Source organism: Camponotus vicinus, unplaced genomic scaffold (genome assembly GCF_025532165.1).
Source record: "Camponotus vicinus isolate PSW18456_S1 unplaced genomic scaffold, iyCamVici1.0 SCAF_7, whole genome shotgun sequence".
Lineage (NCBI taxonomy): Eukaryota > Metazoa > Arthropoda > Insecta > Hymenoptera > Formicidae > Camponotus > Camponotus vicinus.
Window position 1 is genome coordinate 7,995,526 of NW_028141979.1, and position 17,150 is coordinate 8,012,675.

General features: G+C 30.9%; 1 protein-coding gene across 4 annotated transcripts in view; it reads right to left on the bottom strand.

Moving 5' to 3' along the window:
• Positions 1-17,150, bottom strand: part of LOC145974711 (uncharacterized) — a 145,586-nt gene that overhangs the window by 101,738 nt on the left and 26,698 nt on the right. The window contains exon 1 of one of the 4 annotated variants that reach the window (XM_083104725.1): positions 13,354-13,441. The exons of the other annotated variants lie outside the window; for them this stretch is intronic. The gene's annotated coding sequence lies outside the window, so the exon portion shown is untranslated. Of the gene's footprint in view, positions 1-13,353; positions 13,442-17,150 lie in introns of those variants that run through there. 4 annotated transcript variants of the gene reach the window in all.

Here is a 17,150-nt window from a genome sequence, read left to right on the forward strand (position 1 = left end):
TGGAAAAGTCGCAAATCTAGATTTTTACGGTAACAATACGTCGACGTAAAGCAAGAAGACACGTGGGATTTTCGCGAGAAATCGAGCATGTCGGGGAAATTTAACTTTCACTGAAAATTACCAAATTGGTCATTAACACACATACATCTCTACTTATATAATTATATACATGATTTAATACAATTAATATTATATACACATGTAATTATTACATAATCGTTCCTATAATAGAGGCGGAATTTGGGAGAGAAAATTGTGCTGAAATAAAGATAAAATTAACTAATCGTCAATTAATTTTAGCTTTAATCAACGATGTTAAATAAATAATAAATTTTATTCACAGCACGTGTTATTCCGGTCATTCTCTCGTTCCTTCTGCTCCGTTTTTTCTCTCGTCTCGTTTCGATGCACTCCATATTCGTTCCACGTCGACTCGTTTCGCTCTTCTTCCTTTTGTGGCGCCGCGTTACGCACTTTCGCGATTCTCCTTCTCGGGAGAGGAGGACGATCCCGAAAGAGAAAGAGCTTCGCCCCAACTCGGCGATGAGAATGGGACAGCGAGACGAGGTGAAAGGAGGATCCGTGGAAACAAAGAGACGGAACAACAGACAACGGACTCACGGAAGTATGACGAAATAAACATTTGCATGAAACAAGAAAAAATAATCGATTTCATCCAGTGATTTGGGCCACCTCTTTATAATCGCAATAATGAAAAATTAATGGCAATCAATTCGCCACGATCTCTTACGATATGTAAATTTCAAGTCATTCTTTATATATTTTTTTTTATATTAAATATATATATATTTTTGTATCGTTTATCATCCTTCGCTTTTATATTTTCTTCTTTTTTTAATGTTTTTTTTTGTTTATTTCTTTTATGTTTATTTTTTTATGTTTATTTTCTATGTAATTTTTTAAAAATGTTTACTACTGTGATCAAGAGGAATTTTTCTTTTGCCAAATAAAATTCATATTTTATATAATATAATAAATAATATAATAGTAAAATATTTAATAATTAAATAAAATAATTAAATAAATATATAAAATTATATAAAATAATTAAATAAATATATAATATAAGTATAATATAATAAATGTCATACATTTTTCCTACTTCTTGATCCAAGAATATTAAATAAATTTTTAAATTTCTTTTTGACGATTTTACAGAGATTGCTAATTTTAATATTGGAAGGAATTCGCGACGGCAAGTTTCTTCGATGTGAAATTCTCAGCTTTTTCCTGACGGTGGCGATCAAAATTCTCATCGTGTTTCTCCCTCGACCGACCGACGTAGGGTTGGCTTTCGCAAGGTACACTTTGGCAAACGCGCAAGGCACGACTCATTCATATTTCTCCATGTTAATAAGTCAGCGGGTATCTGTAGCTCATCGGAGAATCATGAATGCCAGGACTGTTTTACATCGCGCGTTCCGGTTCGTCAAGTGACGTCGTCGAATAGCGGCGTCATATTTGCTCTCGTGCTGCGTTGCAAGTGCATTCTCGCAAGATGCGATACGTATCCGGTTTTGAATATCGACTGCGTACACTCATCTCTTTTGACTTTTTTGATGTTTATCACGGTTATTTATCACGGTTTTATTGAATCATTATTATAATTCTGTTGAAATTATAAATATTGTGTGTGTGTGTGTGTGTGTGTGTGTGTGTGTGTGTGTGATATATTTTTAATATTTATTCTACTAAAATTAGATTCTACTAAACTATTTCATTAATAATATAAATTATGTATAACAAAAATATAAATTAATAAAAATTTAATTTAATTTATTAATTTAATTTAAATCTTTTATTTAATTTATTAATATAATTTATTAATATAAATTAATATAAATTATGTATAACAAAAATATTTTTTATAATTATTTGGATAAATTTATAGCGGATTAGAATGCATAGTTAAAAGTCAACCATCGGGATTGCATCTATTACACGACATTAAATAGAAAATTAATTCCAAAAATTAATTAGGAAATTAATCAAAATTATATATGATGCACGTAACATTTTTAAATAAGATGAACACTTTACATTTTGCATACGTCCTGTAATCGCACAATAAAAATAATCTGGACCTCAATACTGGCATCTCGGAATCATCGGATTAATAAATAGATCTCGCTCTTCGTGATTCATTCGAAAAATAATCCAGTCAGGCGCCCGCTGGGCGTTTCCCGGAAAAATCACAACATTGGCAGCGTCTTTTCAACTATGCTTAAGCATCGATCTGGAGTAAGGCACACGCGATATTTCTACGAAGAGCGAATCATGGATCCAATCCAGTCTATACCAAGAAAAATATGCGAGATTCTATAACTGGAGCAACGTCGGGCGTTACGAAATAGCGACGAAATAATCACGTGAACTGTTATCGCTTTTCGCTCCATCATTATTGACAGGGATTATGATTTTATATCAACTATAATGCTACTTCTCAAAATTAATTAACACGTATTATATTTCGTAATCAGCGAACAAATGTATTATCGATATCACAAAGTCATTATTCACACATAAATTATTTTAATGTGATAAATTATAGATTATATTTATAAATATGTTATATATAACATAATTATATTAATTAATTAATTAATTAATTGTAATATAATTATATAAATCATATAATTATAATTAGAAAATATGTATTACATATTTTTTTATGACATTTCCGTTATAACACATTTTAGTCTGTTAAATAAATTTATATGATTTTATAATTGTTATTATCGTACAATTGACAAACAGTCTTTATATTTAAGTTCTTAAAAGAATTGAAATAATAAATAAACTAAATACATAAAATAATACTAAAATAAATAAATAAATGAATAAAATAAATAAATAAAATAAATAGATAAAATAATAATAAAACATAAATTAAGTGATAATAAATATTGTTATAAACATTATAATTGCATAAATTTCAATACCAATCTAAAGTCATTAAAATTTATTAGAACAATTAGTCAAATTTAATAAAGTTTTTCTACGTCACTAGAACTTGGCAAGATAAAGTGTGTAAAGAATAAAATAATTACGTCATTTCTATGCCATACACATCATAATTTAATTTCCACAAGATGTTATCATCATTTATTCTATAAATGGCTGAGAGATCAAATCATTTAGTCTCGCATCGCTTTAGTTTTCAACGGTTCATCTGTGCTCGAGTCGGAAGACGGCGAATCTTTCACAAAACCGAACACGTGGAGGTTGAAGGAACTCGCGCGATGGGCAAAATAAACGCGAATAGTAGGTCGTGAATGAACGATTGTCAAGATATATTACACGCGCGAGCAAGTAACTTTGTATATATGGACAATCGTGATACAACAGGCTAAAACGCGCCGCCAATCGTGAATGACTCTTTGTTCGGGGCAGAGGATCGTTCTGGTCAGCGATTAATTTCCTCGAGACAACAAAGTATCTTCGTAAAATAAAAACGTCTTCTCTTATTTTTCCATTAATCGCGAGACGCGACCAAATCAATATCTATTTTCGTCGAACAATCGACGCTTTGACGTATATATTTTCTCATCTCGGGACAATTTTTCTTCCTCTAATTAAATCGAGCAAGCATTTTTAAAGAAATCTTTCTCCTAAAATCGATTATATATGATTTTTATTAGATTTTTTTTTAGAAACAGCTGTGTTCTCAAGAGCTATTTATTTTCCGTCGATATCTAATATTTCGTCAGATACTTATGATATCAGATTAGATGCTTATATAATGATATCAGAGAGCGACTAAATCGATATTCTAGTAGCCAAACGCATATTTTATATTTTTATTATTTTATTATTTCCTAAATTTAATTATATTATTATTATATTATTATTTTCTAAATATTATTATTATATTATTATTTTCTAAATTTAATATTATTATTTTATATTTTTATTATTTATTATTTTTTAATTACAATTTTTCCCCTTTTAAATAGAGTTTAAAGTTTAAAAAGTTAAAATATACGAATTATGTAGCACATTTTTCTGAAATGCGGCACAAATTGAATTTAATTAATTAATTAATTGAATTAAATTATTATCCGTATCTTGTCCTACTGTTGTCGTCGAGAATTATACATACAATTTTAAAGAAATTTTTAGATGTAAACCAGCTTTGTAGCGAGCAGCGACCGAGCTTTTGATCCCTCGAGGGATAAAAATGTCGCGATAAAATGGAGTGCAATTTAATTGCGAGTTCGCGCGAGGGATGAAGGAAATATCGCGGGGGACGCCAATTCCGCCTTCGACTCGGCATCCATCGCTCTTCAAGAATTCTCTGGTTCCGGGAGGAGACAAAAAAACGAGTGAAAAGAGTGCGCGGGCGAAGGAGAGGATCGTGGAATACAGGAATAGCTGCGCCATACGCGGACTACCGTCTGCACTTCCCCCTCGCTGCCTTAACCGGTGCCGGGTGTTGCCGTTCCTACTAAATATAGAATTTCGATCACCCGCGGTTCTCTCGACGAGAGTCGCACATCCGGCACCGAGTCCTGGGTGCGACTCTTCACGAGAGCGTCGACTCTCGAGCGGCGTCTCTGACGCAAACGGGAGCTAGGTTCTTATCAGAATGGCAGGAGACCCTGACGTTGGGCGTATCTTTGACATGTGGTTCTTATAAGATTTTTTTTTAGAAACAACTGTTGATATGATTAAAAAAAAACATTTGTTTTTCATCGATATTCGAATATTTCGTCATGGATACTTATGTAAGGATATTGGAGATGTTTTATTAAATCGATAAAAATGGTATTCTAGCATAGGATTTTTAGCTTTTTTAATTGGTTGCTTTTAAATGTGAGTCTTTTTCCTATAATAAATTATTTAATATTGATGTTTTTTATTCAGTCATCTTTAATGAGATTAAAAATTCTTTTCGATTCACTTTTCAGTTGATTTATACAAGATGTGTCCAAAATCGATAAGAAAAGATTTTTCTTATGAAAATAAATAGAAAATATTGAACAATATTTTTTTTTACGCGAGACTGTTTTCGAAAAAATAATTTGAAGAAATAAGTATGTATTTTGAATTGTTAAAGAATTTTCTTAATTCTGTTTCTAGATGAAACGTATATATATTAAAAAAAAATAGAAAATATATAAATATTTTTTGAACCATTCAATATATTTAACCCTTTTTGAGTTAGAAGGTTTCGGTTTTCTCCCCAATTTTTAAAGCCAATTTTCTCGATAAATCTGACAAAAAAATTGTATTCCACATTTTCAATTTATTTTTGAACGAGAAGTCATATACATGCTTTTTAATTAGTTTTTATTATCAAAAAATTATCAAATTTCTTTTCAAAACAAAAATTGATTAAATTCTTTATTCATTCATCCTTAATAGGATTAGCAATTCTTTTCTTAATTGATATTTTTGAACAAAGAGTATCTCAAAAAGTAGCTTCATTATTTTTAATTTTTATTCATAATGAACTCTTATATTTATTTAATTATATCAGCACCTCTTAGAATATCTCCTCCCTCTCTCTTTTATCTTATAGATAACCTCGGAGGTTAAAACAGAAGTATAGGGGCAAAAGGGATCTAAAGATTAAAGTCGAGAACGAGGTCTTTATACTTCCCGCGGTCAAATTTGCCGAAAAAAACGAGGAATATCTCTAAAAAAAAATGCTTATCGCGCGCTTTGTTAATGTTCTTCGAGAAGAGTTATGCGCGAAGTACAGTGTGTATCGCTGCGAGGTGCGTTGACCCTCAAATCGATATTTCTATTAGGCCCCGTATCAGCGTCCGTTCATAAAGGTAATTTTGCTCCTCTCTTCCTCTCTCCCGTTCCCTCTTCCGACCGAACTACTCTCATCACCTCTCTGTCTTTCGCTCTTGTCGCATGCGGTGCGTTTTGCACGAGTGTTGTTTGTCCGTCTTGCGTGACGACGAGACGAGAAGCGGCTTTGAAACGCAGCCGCAAAGTCATAACCGCGATAGAAAACTCCTCGGCCAAGACCACTGACCTTTCTTTCCTCTCCTCTAATCCGATTCAGGATATGAAAACGTTCCTCGCGATCGGTACGACTTTCTAATCCGAGGATATATCGCCCGCGGTTTTCCAATCCTAGGTAGATCCTCTCGATCGATATCAACGCAAAACTACTCTTCTTGCTTCTTACTTGATGAGAAAATCATCAACGTCGGACTAAAAAAACAAGATATTTTCTTGAATAATATTTTTATTTTCAAAAATAGAGGGAAAATATCTCCTTTCATTTATTGTGATTTTGATCCATTCTCCATTTCTTTTATTAATTAAAAAATTTTATAAAAATCAATTAAAACCTACTCTTCTTGCTTTTTACTTGATGAAAAAATCATCAATGTCGGACTAAAAATCAAGATATTTTCCTGAATATTTTTATTTTCAAAAATAGAGGGAAAATATCTCCTCCCATTTATTGTGATTTTGACCCATTCAATTTATTCATCCACCATTTTTTTTATTAATTAAAAAATTTTATAAAAATCAGTTAAATTCTCAGAAAGAATCTTGTTGAAGCTTGTTCTTTTATCACTGAAATATTTTAGAATCTTTTATTATCTAGCAAAGGTAGTATAATTTAATGTCAATATAATTATTAATTTAATCTAGATAGCATAATTTAATGCTAATTGAGTTTCTGTTGTATCTTCCTGCGCTTCTTCGCGCTTGTTTTATATTTTCTACCTCCTTTCTGAGTCTCGAAATGAAGCGGTTGATTAACGATACACGCGTAACGTGCGTACCGCGGGTTACGCACTGATGTGCATACGCGTTGTACACGGGCGAAATCCCGGCTCTGCGTCGGTTTATATGCATCGCGGAAATAACGCTTCTGCGGTAGTCGAGGATTACGACGGCCCAAGGGCCGTGTTTTCATACGCTCGTATCATCGGGATGCATGACGTACCATCAGGACGCCGCTCTCAATGTATGTTGCACTCGTACTGTACAATTATCGAAGCGTATCAATTCCGCTTCGCGCCCAGCGAAAGCTGCACCGGTACTACAGATAATGAAATCGACACTGGAAATCCGTACTCGAGAGAAACGCACGCTTCCCGTATCTGCGTAGATATCGTTATCTCATCTGCATGCGATTCAAACGAGGCGAGGGATCCGATTCGAAAGTGCCGAGGTTCAAAACTCCTCCCATATACTCAATATTGGAATCTGTGTAATTTTTTTTATAGTATGTAATTACTTTTAAATACAAAATTATTTATTATATATGAGTAATAAATTTTTTAATGGCATGCGTTTTTATTTTAATATGCATTTTAAAATGGAATTATATTTTTTCTTATATCAATCAATCCTCCTCATTTTTTGTACATAAAAGCTATAAAATAAAAATATAAATAAATTAATAGTTTGAGATATTTTGTACTTTATTTGAATATGTGATGACAAAAAAATGTGTAAAATTTTGCAGTTTATTAAAATATTTGTTAAATTCTCCAAAATAATGAGTAGAAATGATTATATTTTTATACAAATACACTATTGCACTTGCATAATGTAACGCATATATCTTTTTTTAAATAAAATTATATATTTTTTATCAATTAATTCGGCTCATTCGTTATTTTTTGTGCAAAAATCTTAAAATTATTGATAAATAAATATAAAATATTATATATATTTTATAATATATTAAATTAAATTATATGAGATATCTCGTAAACTATTGATCTTTTAATAATTCTACTTTTATGTAGAATGATGAGGAAAATCGATTTATAATAAAAAAAATATATAATACTATAAAAATGAAGATAAAATACCATAAAAATCATGCTACATTAAAAAATCGGGTCTATAAGCTCTATAACTTGGAAATCTCGAATTTTTCACGGCTAATCTTTTTTGTATTTTTGCATCGATATTGTATTTATTTTTAGAATATTAATAATGAAAGTTATTTATAATAATTCGATAAAATTAAATTCATTTGCAAAGCAGTTTGGCTCGAAAACTCGTACAAGAATCCCGCAATCGCATAGAGGCCGTTCTTTCAGTTCCAATCAATGTTCGGACACATTCCTGGCCTTATTTGGCCATCATTGAGCCTCTCCGAAGGGTCCTATAGTACAAGTAACACGAACGTGTCCTCCTACAAATTTCGTGTGATTACAGAAAGCTTTTCTCGCAAAGAGATAAATATTACACATTCCTTTATTCACATAAGAAGAAACAAAGTATGGATCAATGAATCACAGAAGAAAACAAAAATTGCAATAAAAATCAATTTTACGGAGATCTTGAGAAATCTATCGATTTCGAATTTTTTTTCTGCTAAAAAAAATCGAGATCAAACTTAAAGAAGAACTTTAAGAAGATGCGAATCATAAATAAAATAAGTGAGATAAATAATAAATAATAAGTTAAGATTTTCAATAAGTATCCCGTAAACTGTACACGCGGATTGTACTAATCCTTCACGTAGAGACAACAGTAAAGATCCTCTCCGCAGAGACGCGACACGTGAGTCAAGCGACCGCGAAGTGGGTCATTGTTGTAAGCCGATGAAGAAAACGCGCATACGGTCAACGGGGAGTCACGGTCGAGAGTAAAGGATCGTCGATCTTTGCTTGAGCGTTTACGCACGGACGAGTCCGTAATAGCGCAGAACACTCTCGGGCAACCTGCGGCGATCGGAGCTGAAAGACAAGAGGAAGAGGCCGAGAGACACGGCGCGAAAGAAAGGATGAATAGGCATACGCGTATTATACATGCAAAGGGAAAGAGAGAGAGAGAGAAAGAGAGAGAGAGAGAGAGAGAGACAGAAAAGGACCGTTACTGTACTCATCTGCATCGATCGCCGTAATCGGATTCCCACGTAAATATCTTCGCATCAGACTAGGCATCAGAATAGGCATGAGATTAGCAATATTAGAAAGCAATCGCGATGATCTCTCTCCACCTATTTTGCGATTAACAACAATTTTAGCGCTTATGTGTATATCATACATATTTTATACAAGGTGTCCCAGACTTAACGAGTCAGCCGTTAATGATAGATTCTTGAGATCATTTGGAAACGAAAATCTTAATACCAAAATGTTGAGAAAGATGTAGTTTCGTCGCTACAAAAGATTAAAGCTTACCAATCGGCGCGTTACGTTCTCCTGTGCTGAGCGCATCAAGAAGCTCACGTACAAGGCAATAATATCGATATCGATAGAGGGATTGATATAAAATAAAAAATAGGATTCTGCAGTGAGCGCGATTATGTCTTCGATGCGACAGTAGTCAGTAGTTTGGACATTTTTATGAAGTCTTCCTCGACATTTTGATATTAGAATTTTCGTCTCCGAATGATCTCAGGAATCTGCTATTAACAGCTGATTCATTAAGTCTAGGACACCCTATATAAATTTCACACGATAACATTATTTTTATATATCTTTTTATATTAATCGAAAATTCTTTATGAACTAACTTCAAAAATTCTTTATAAACTAATCGTAAATATTGAAAATAAAAAATAAATCGTAAGCATTGAAAATAAAAAATAAATCGTAAATATTGAAAATAAAAAATAAATAAATATAAATAAAATAAATATAAAAAAACAAATAAAAAATTAACTCATTTTATAACGCATATCATAACGCATAATATATTCATAAGCTGATGATAGTACTGAATAACACTGAAGTTATGCTTTGCATACATTATATGCGAAAAAGGGACTTGTGAGGTAAATTTATCTTGGGATAAAAATGATGATTTTTTATTCCGCGAAAAGTTGACGTCGAATTGCGAAAGCTCTACCAAGGACTTGCAAATTCCGACCGTGCGTCGCGTTACGAGTTCATTAATTTCTCTCGTGTCCGTAGCGCGGATTTTCTGCTTAATTCGCTTAATTAATCTCGCTGCGCAAACGGTATAATTAATGCATCCCATGTATTATTCATTTGTGTAAATGTTGTAAATCGTCAAATCGTTCACTCACATGTGTGTCTCGACTACCGAGAAGCTCTTTAATCATGTACATATAAATTTACAGAAAAAAAATAAATAAAATTCTAAATATATATGTAATGAAATTTTTTCCAAATAAAATAAAAAATATCGCAAATTGATAAAAATAAAAGATTTCTCTCGCGATTGTTACTCAACTAGCCTCAATTTCGCGCGTAAAATTTGCAGGCGTCTCATAAATATCGCCCCTCTTAACGCTCGCTAAATATCGCGCATATTTATTCTTCGAATGAGTCAAATGTGGCATCGAGAGCGATATCAAAATTATCGTATCGACCGTCTAGTCGATGATGTCAGCGTAAGATGGAGAGAAACTAGAGAACGCTCGTTAACCTCTGGCGAAACGCCCGATGCAACTGCAGTTGCAAGTGCGAAATAAACGGCGCGGTTGTAGAAAATGTATTATTGTCGAATGACTTCAATCGCGATCATTCAATGTGCGAACGAGCAGCGAGAAACTGAATCGATACACCGAGGATTTCTAATAGTTTATCTGCGCTTTCGATCAAATATGTTAGAAATTTCTCATTCACGGATCTGTCAAACAATTTTGACATTTCAAATTTGGTGATTTTATACATGTGCAAAAATCGATAATACTACATTTTCTTTATTTAATTTTAAATGGGTCTATAATAATTGCCGAAATTATGTATAATTCAAATTTAATTATAAATGCACTTGATGTTAAAAGTTAAAAAATGGCATTTAGTTTTCATTAACAAAAAAAAAATAAATAAAAAAAAAATAAAATTCAAAATATACATATTGCAATATAATTCGATTGAAAAAAAAAAAACAAATTGCAGCTACGTATTTGAACAATTTTTAAATATGCATACATAAAAAAATACGATGTATGCGAGATGAAATTCCAAATATCCGTGAGTCGCAAGTGAAAGTCGATAATAAGATTACGTCAATGTTCGCGTCACAGCTTATTACGATATATATATATGTTCCACAAGAAGATGTAAATAACTGACGCGACAGAATTCGTTCTAAGCTATCCTGCCGGCAACGCGAACGATCCGTTCATTCATTCGATTGCTCATGCGAGTGCTCGCTCCCGATCCACGTGGGCGTCGCGAATAACATCGGTCATTGAAGGTTCGACCACGTTTTCCGCATCCTGTCAAAAATAAGACTGGAGCGAGCGAGCGACGCGCGCGTCAAAATTGGCGAGGAGCCAGATTTCTAATTTTGAAAACGCGGAGAATACGATTCCAGTGCTTTCTGAGAATTAATAATGACGTTATAATGTGTATTAATGCGACGTATTTTTATGAAGATCATCAGTAAATTTATAGTAACACGATTCACTATTTTCAATGAACTTTTCCTCAATTTTCAATGTTACATGTTTATAAATAATATTCTATTTATTTAAAATATAATATATTGCTTTTTTATATAGTATGTATAACACATACTTTAAAGAAATTGATTTATTCAGATCGTGCGAAGAATAACTATTTTTAGAGAAGACTTTAATAATGTCTCGGTTCAAGAAATTTAAAAATCCATAGATTTCTTTGACACAGCTGGCACTTTTCTATATTTCTTGCTGAAATATTAATAATACAAATTTGTTATATTAATAATAAAAATAGTGTATATAACACATACTTTAAAGAAATTGATTTATTCAGATCGCGCGAAGAATAACTATTTTTAGAGAAGACTTTAATAATGTCTCGGTTCAAGAAATTTAAAAATCCATAGATTTCTTTGACACAGCTGGCGCTTTTCTATTTTTCTTGCTGAAATATTAATAATAAAAATTTAAACTTGCCTAGTGATCTTATATTTCTTGAATAGAATGTTTTTTCAACTGCGTCAAAATGTTGCCTATTTACCAATTAAATTGTTTATTAAATTTTTTCCGACTTTTTATTTAAACAATTTTTTTTACTTTTGACATTATTTATCTTATTGTATAAAATTTGCTTAACATTTTAAATTTCTTTTCCTTTACCGTTTAAATTTCGTCTTACAAAGGTACTCTTTGTAAAGTAGTTTAGTAAAGTGGATCACTTCGTAAAATGAAACGAAAACCAATATTTCATAAACAATAAAAAAATAAATACGCATTCGAAAAATTGATCTTCGCGATAATAAATATATACCAACTACAATCATATTGTATTCTGTATTAATTTCATTTTTCTTGTATTCTATCAATTTTGCAAAATTTAAAATTTAATAAGAATAGCACATTAAATTTGATAAAAAAAATTTTTGTTATTTTAATTTATCAATTTCAATCGCAATTTCGAAATAAAAAAGGTCTAAAAGTATTTTCATATTTTGTAAACATATAAAAAAATCTTTAGATTTATCTGTAATAATAATACTAATCCGGTACTTGTACGAAATTTATCTCGATATTTCTATGACATCTAAAAATAAATTCTAAAATAATATCACTTCCGTGTATCCCTCTTTTTTAATTTTAGTTTTAGAAAGAGATGAAGAAATGTTTTCGCAAGAAACGTTTCTTCGCTCTTGATCAATCTGGAATTTGAAAATCAATAGACTCGTCGGCTGTAATACCATGCGTACCAATGTAATGCCGTGCGTACCATTGACCTTTGACACATCGGAACGAAACATCGACGGGAGTGAAGTAACGATGAAGCGAATCGCCGTCACGACTCCAATTCAGCCGATAACGAAGCGCTGATTATCGTGGGACAGTATGCGCATCGTCAATTGTACAAATCTCTTCTTCATGATAGCTTATTGAAATTTAAAGTGTGCTTAGAGAGAAAATTTTAAGTTCGCTAGTACACTGTAAGTAAGCCTGCAAAAACGGCTCTGAATAGTAATTTATATGGGTACGTACACAATTTAACATTTACCTGTAAGAGTTTGTAACACAGTACATATTTATAAAATAAAAATATATTTAAATTTTATTATATAAATTATTATTGAACGCAAATTTCATCGTTTAGTTCTTTAAAAAAATATTTAATATCAAGAAACTGAATATAATGTTTTCAAATATAAGAATTTTTGTTTAAATATAAATTTTGAAAAAATTGGAAAAATAATAAATAAAAACTCCTTTATATAATTTTTAGATAAGTGATCTAAATAATTTCTTAAACGATGTTAAAATATTTTCAATGTACAGAAAAATTAATTATGTTTTACTATAAGTATCTTAAAAATTTCATTTATAAATAACATTTAGAATATTTTTAGAAATTTAGAAATAATATTTAGAATATTTTACATCATATATATTTCAATAACATAAAATACCTAGTACGGAGAGATGAACGAACAATTAATTCTACAAATTATTAATATTTTGCTTACCTCACAGTTATTCCGCCATCATCTGAAGTTTACTCGAGCCTTTCTCTTTAATTCGTCCTCCGGCCTCTTGATATTCACAAGACATTCACTTGCAAAAACACGGTTAATTACAATTATGCGCGCACTAATTATTAAAACATGACGATCGCGCGACACTTTAGATGCCAGTCACAATATTATCACTTTATTGAGATGGAAAAATGCAAAAATTATCCACGACATTCAAGGATCACGATGATTCAAAATGATCACTCATCAACTTGCTTTGTTGCCAACAAATAGTATACTTTCAGATTATCTATCTCGTTGTATCATAAGTGAATAAAAACTTTAATAAGAATTTAAACTAGAGATAAATATCTACAAAATACAATATTCGAAAATATATCGCTTTGTTAAGTAAATCAAATCGCATTTAACAAATTATCGATGTATAAATTTGCTGAATTTCTAGCAGTTGACAATTATAATAATTATAATAATTAAAGTATGTACGTGATCAAGTGCGATTTTATTTAATTAAATGCATTAAAATCCAGTCCACGATTCAGAATTGATTCATTTTGAACGATCTTTGTCTTGAAAAATCTTTGAAAAGTTAAAAACGTGGAATCGAGAAACACCTTTACCCCAATATCCGTTGAACTAATCGTTAATTAAGATACTATAAAGATGCGGAAATTAATTAATCACGCGATGCGCGGTTTTTAGTACTTGTCGTGATCATTATCCAAAGAATAATACGATAACATACCTGACGGCTCGCGTCGTTCCCTTCTCGAGTCTCACTGCGTGAATGACAACAAGACGATCGTGTGTACCTTTATTGACGCGCGGTCACCTTGTTGTCACTCGAGCGACGAAACTCGAGTAAGCGGCAGCAAAACACTGTGTATATTGTATATCTTTCGAAATATGATCAAGACAAGTATGTCGACTAGAAGATACTAAAACGCAATTACTTTTTAATAATTAGTGATTATCAGCAATTTAACTGGAATAAAATTAGGTTTTATTTTTAAATTTTGCAAACATAAGGTTCACGTTAATTAATTAAGTAAAATTGTATTTAATTACGTATTTTAATATTCTTGTCAACTGTATCTTAAAAAGAATAAAATAGAATAAAATAATAATAATAATAAACTAATAAACAATAAAGTAAAAACGATAATAATAAAATAAGACGTTTACATTAATATCAGTTATGTGTTTTATATAACTTATTCGATAATCGAAATCCAAATAGTTAACAAAGCAATGATATATTTTCAGGTATTACTTTTTATGAATATTTATCTTTAATTTTAACTCGATTAACACAATATTTATTCATTTGACATAACGTGTAATAGTAGAATTGCTTTCAAATGCGAATGTATTATTATTATTATTAACAAAGTATTATTATGAGTAGCTTGGAAGTTTGGCCGTACGATTTTTGGAATGCCCAGGGAATCGTAATTTTCGCGTTATTCTCCTGTCACAATAAAATATGCCTCGCGTGCGATTAACATCGAGATTGCTATATAAAGTACCACGCGATATTCTAATAATTAGTGCGCAATCGTAATTAATCGTGTTGTCGCAAGTCTTGTGAGTAGCATGAATGACAGCTAAAACGAATTAAAGAGAAGAAAAAGAAGTCCGAGAAGGCGAATAACCATAAAGTGAACAAAATTTATTATTTATTTTCGATGCATTAATTGTTCGTTTATTTTCATAAGCATTAATTTTTTCTTATCGCGTATAAAATGTGCTAGATTTTATTCTAAATTTTTTAGAATATTCACAACAGAATATTTATAATGATTAATATATTATATATATTATTTCAATATTGTTTACAACTTATAATTATTTAAATTATTTAAGAGAATTAGATTTTTTCACTTGTCATATTTGTTAAAATTTCGTACTGATATATTTGTTCTGGAAATTTTAATTTTTTTATCAAGTATTGTTTAGAAAATGAACAAAATGAGATATTTTATTGCACGCAATAATTATTTTTAAAATATTTTTTATTTCGAATAATTTGGTTTTATATAAATTAAACAGTTTGTATATATTTTACAGAATGCTCCGTAGATATTACAATTTTGCCAATGCGTATCACATATATCACAGAATATTAAATTATATTATATGTCCCTATTTTTATTGCCATTTATTGCCATGTCTGTTTAATATCAGCGAATTTTATATTTTCGTCAAAAACGGTTTAAACGAAATTCCGCGATATCATAATATACAAAAAATGATCAATTGCTCATCGTATATAATCATGAAGCATAAATATTATGTTCATCTAAATTTACTTCATCAAAATGATGACGAATGATGATCGATGTTCAGCAACTTTAATAAAAAAAAAGTGCAGAATTAGGAATTGAATTACACTTTAATATTTCATTTTTCGGATCAATATCTTTCAAGTTTGATTAAAGCGTGATTTGAATTCAAACAAGAAAAAATAATAGATTAACAAAGCAAAAAGCAAAAAAAAAAGAAACTAAATATCTCATTTCGTTTATTTCCTTTATTTCGTATTTTTAATTTTGTAATTCTTGTTATTACTTCTTAGCATAATTTCATGATTAATTTGTAACTTCTTGTTATCTAATTTTCTTTTTCTTTTAATCTTCTTTATTTTCCTCCGTCTTGATTTAATTAACATTAATTAAATGAGTAACCACATAAATTTCATTTTTTAATCATTTTCTTTATATTGCTTTATTATCTATTTAATTCTACTGTATTAAATCTAACTACTAAATTTACCACTAATTCCGTTACTAAACATAATTATGCAAAACGCTTTGCATTATTATTTGAGGAACAATTCCAGGTACCGCCATCATAACTCGACGCTCTTAGACGAAGCTTAATTTCTTAATACTTATTAAGATAAGGGACATCTGTTTGCCGGTAGGCAACACAATCAGTAGAACTGGATTATTAACTACGGTCGGCTCGGTTAGTGCTGTATGCGTAAAGAAAGCAAATAAACGCGAAAGCCGTAAGGCAATCGTTGCTTGTGTGCATTGTCGGCTGCTGTGATCTGTCTATGGTTTCTACGAGTGTGTTTGCATTACGATCTCAAGTTGCATCCTCGTACTTACCTCGGAATATTTGTAATCCGGCTCAACCGTCGCGAATTTTCGCTCGAGAGATATCAGGAGGATTAGCGGATTTTGCTGCTTAAAGTGAAATCTCGATGTATGTATATTAATATCTCGGTCTCTTAAGAAGGGGATAATTAATCGAAATAAATAGTAATCGTCATTAAAAATCACATGCTATTTGAATAATTCTACAAATTCGCACTAAATTCAATTTTGATCGTCCTCGTGAATTTCGATTAATTTTCCTTCGATAGGAAAAATAATACAGGCCTGCGAGGTTCAGTTACAAAAAGCAGAGTAGGTGAATTTGATAGATTTTGTGACACTGAAAACGAATCTGACCGCAGAATTTCCCCAGCATGTCAGGTTTTTGAGTAATTTGTAGTTGAATGACCCAAAAATCGCTATTTTGGCCAATTTCATGAATTTATTGTGAGGAAACTAAATTTTTTGAAATATTTCTGCCAATGCCATCGTATAGTACTTACTTTCACCTTTCAAGCCCACTTTCGATTACCGCCGCACGATTTTTTTTCGCTGAGATATATAAGTATGAAGTTATAAGAAAATTTACGTTAAAGAAAATTTACATAGACATCAATATGGTAGATCCATCATCTTGAAATTTGAAAAGACTGACATATGTCAGGTTCGGTTGCCCAAAAAAGT